Below are 4227 nucleotides of genomic sequence, written 5' to 3' on the forward strand. Positions count from 1 at the left end.
TCACCATAAGGGAGACAACACCGCGGCCCATCACGTGGGGCTCCCCGCGGCTCCTGATTGGCCGGGTGAGGGGGGGTTGCGCAATCGAATGGGCGGGAAGGTGAGGACGTCTGTAGCCGCCCACTTTCCTTACGTCATCCTCTGCCGGCTGAGCGCACTCGGATTGGTTGCTATGACCGTCTACTTTACCTAGCAACCGTGACGTCACCCACAGTAATGTGTAATAGTGTGTGTGTGGGAGGAAGAAGCTCATTACAACACGCCATTGTGTATTACTACGTGTTACTCTGGTTCTCCCAGTTCTATGCTGTGTGATTACCACATGAGCGTATTTTATGGGTTCTGCCATTGTCACATGTTACAGGCATCGCCTCTCAGAGGATTACATGCCCATTATACTTATAATAAATAAATAGTGCATGTCACACATGGGGCTGCCAGAGCTGGGGGGGACAGATGCATGCCTGACATGGGTACCGCACCATAGCTAGACAGTATAAAGGTCTAGATAGATATCAGATGTTAGAAAGTCAATAGGTCGACTGGGACAAAAGGTTGACACTAAGGGCTCATTTCTATTCTGCGTGAAGTGAATAGCGCGGGGAATCAGCTCCCGCAACTATTCAATACACCACGCAGCTAACCCCGACTAAGGATTTCTCAAAAGTCTCGGCAGGGGGCTGTCTGCCCTTAGCGCCGGGAAAACAGCATCGCGCCAGAAAGTTAGGTCGGGGAATGCCCGTTCTCACGCCTTAAACAGGGTGTTTAGTCACGAGAACGGGCATTCTCCGACTAAACACCACGCACAATTGAATAGCTCCGGGAGCTATCTCCTGGCGCTATTTACATCGCGGTCTATTGAATCGAGCCCTAAAAGTCAACATGTAATAAGGTCAACAGACATGAATGGTCGACATGGTTAAAAGGTCGGCAAAGAAATGGTCAACATGATTTTTTATTTTTTTATGGTAAGGTTTAGGGTTAGACACTTACCCCGACGGTTAGGGGTAGGCGCTGTTGACCTTTTGTCCCAGTCGACCTATTGACTGTCAAACATCTGGTGTCTATCTAGACACTGTGGATCTTTTTATTGTCTATCTCTTAATCCATATACGCCTGGGTAATGTGTAATAGTGTGTGGATTAGGCACTTACTGAAGGGTTAGGGCTAGACACTTACCCCGACGGTTAGGGTTAGGCGCTGTCGACCTTTTGTCCCAGTCGACCTATTGACTGTCTAACATCTGGTGTCTATCTAGACACTGTGGATCTTCTTACTGTCTATCTCTTAATCCACACCCGCCTGACACACAGAATGCTGACAATGAATGAGACATACGGTGTGAGATTTATAAGCAGTTGTGCTAAAGTGAAAATATTCGCAAAATTCATCATTGTATAATACGTCTAGCAAAGTGATGGAAAGGAATAATGTGAGGAATGAGCCCCGGGGATCTCACTCATTTTGCAGTCTAATAATTTGCAGCAGTTACATTTGACATTACTCCTCCATCCAATACCCCTTTTACACCAAACAAATAACCCAGGTTATTGCCAGGTCGATCCGGGTTGAGGCTCTGTGTGAACGGCTCCCAAAAAAATAACCCGGGTCGATTTACCAGGCAATCTTACTCGGGTTGAGAGCAGGGTTGAAAACGGGTTGTTCCCGGGTCATGAGGCAGTGTGAGCGGGTGCTACCCTGCTTATTTGGCGGCAACCGGAGTGCGACCGATGGAAGTGCCTCTACAGTAGAAGGCAGAGAAGCAGGGCCTCTCTAGCCACATGACAGCCAGGCAGGGTGGAGTGAAGGAGGTCTCAGCCGGCTGAGAAGGGAGAATCACTACAGGGGGCACTGCATAAGGGGGACAACTACTGGGGGCACTGCATAAGGGGGACAACTACTGGGGGCACTGAAGAAACTGCATCCGGGAGACGCCCACCAGCGGCATTGGAAATCCAAGCATCTGCGTACAAAGGCGCAGCATCCATCGCATATTATTTTATTATCCCAGTAGTGAGTAGCCCTTTGGCCCCGTGTACTGAGACATATGTACTGTGCCACTTAGACGCATGCGCTGTTTACCAATAATCGCTCAACTGCGAAAATATCGGCATAGTGTATATACCGGAATCAGGTCCTATCCCCAGAGCCATAACTAGAGTTTTTGGTGCCCTGTACCAGAGAGAGCATTGGCACCGCCCCCCCCCATCCCCCATTTTTTGAAATAGGGACATAAGATAGCGCACCTGAAAAAGGGCCATGGCCTCATGGGGAAGGGCCAGGGAAGAGATAGGGGGGGCAAGGAGATGCTGGGGATAAGAGAAGAGGAAGCTACAAGTGAGAATGAAAATAAACAGGAAAATTGACAGGCCCAAACAGTGCCCCCTGCCCTGCGGTGCCCTATGCCATGGCACAGGTCGCAGCGGGATGCAGTCAGAAAGCCGACAGTCGAAATGCCGACCGCCGGCTTCACTGTTAAATCCCAGCAGGGCTCTAATGATAGGCGTCAAAATCCCGACGCCTATTGTTATCCCTACGCGGGGAGCTCGACGCCTGGCATACCGAATGAAGGTAAGCTGGGTGGCGGGCACGGACAGCCGCGGGGGGGGAGGGATAGGTTAGGGGCTCCCGGGGAGGACTGAGGGTTAGACACCACCCCGGGAGGGTTAGGGTTAGGCTAGATCAGTGTTGGCTAACCTTGACACTCCAGCTGTTATGGAACTACATAACCCAGCATGCACTGCTACAGTTTTGCTATTAGGGCATGCTAAAACTGTGGCAGGGCATGCTGGGATATATAGTTCCACAACAGCTGGAGTGTCAAGGTTAGCCAACACTGCTAGGGGAAGGGGGGGTTAGGGTTAGGCACCCCCCCCGGGAGACTTAGATTTATGCTGCGGGAATGGGGGGCGGGTTAGGTTTAGGCACTTACGGGGAGGGTTAGGGTTTGGCACTAGAGGGGAGGTTATGGTTAGGCACCCCTAAGGGAGGGTTAGGGGGGGCCAGGGTTAGTTATAGTTACCTTTTTTAGCTGTGGGGATCTTCCCCTCTGTCGGTCGTCCGACGTCTGGATTTCAACCGGTCACCACCACCCTAGTTACGGCCCTGCCTATGGACCTCATTCAGAGCCGCTCGCTATTTGCGGTCGTTTGTTTAAAAAAAAGGGGTGGCTATTCAAATGAACCGTTCGCACTTTGCAGTCTTTAAGCACGCCTGCGTTCTGAATTCCACTCCCTGTTTTCAAGCACCTTCCCCTGTTACCACCCACATACGCCTCCTCCTGTCACTCAAAATAGCAGACATTCACTATTTTGCTGACTGGTTCGCGCATGCGTATTACAATCCGTACGCATGCGCAGTTGTGCGAACATCGCTCAGTGCGAACGAGCGGCTCTGAATCAGGCCCTATGTCTACTACATGCACAGACATACACACTAGGGTTGTTTTTTTGTCATTTAAACTACCAGTATATTTTTGGAGTGTGGTAGGAAATCGGAACACCCGGAGGAAAGGAAACCAGTTTGGGCCATGGTGGGAAGAAACACTGATTGCAGATATGTAATGGCAGCAATACATACAGGGATTTTTTTTATCTGGTGTTTTACTCTTAAAAGGGAATTATATCATTGCACAATTGAAAGCAATTATTCTTTCTAAACAAAATCATCTTTATCGCTTGGAAAATGGCCTATTATCTCCTTTTCTAAACTATTTGTTTAAATTGAATTCTCTGTTGAGTAAATCTGAACTGATAGATATGATTTTATTATGGGTTTTCTATGGGTTGTGTACATTTCAGTAAGAGGACATAGCGGTATTAGGACAGTCAGACAGTGGTGCATTAATATGTTTATTAACTAACAAGTTAATAAATAGACAACTTACAAACATGTAATCACAAATACAACTCAACAGCGGAATACATCAATCAGAATAACAATTGTTAAACACAACTTCACGTTACTCATACAAATGAAATGTTACTCTTTATGGTTTGGTAAATAAACAGAGGAGGAACTTCCCTCTTCTACCTTATTCCAATGGTAATATCTATTCATTCTACACATACACACCCACCTAGTGTCTACAGTGCTTCTATCAAAATAACAATATGGGCAATCTGTTCCCAGCTCTGGCAGATAATGTATCACAACTTTATGTAGGATGCAGCATGTTACCTCTTTCAGGGGCCCATTACTCATTACCTATTTGAGGTATAATCCTCC

This window comes from Taudactylus pleione, unplaced genomic scaffold, assembly GCF_031769625.1.
Source record: "Taudactylus pleione unplaced genomic scaffold, aTauple2 ptg000245l, whole genome shotgun sequence".
Lineage (NCBI taxonomy): Eukaryota > Metazoa > Chordata > Amphibia > Anura > Myobatrachidae > Taudactylus > Taudactylus pleione.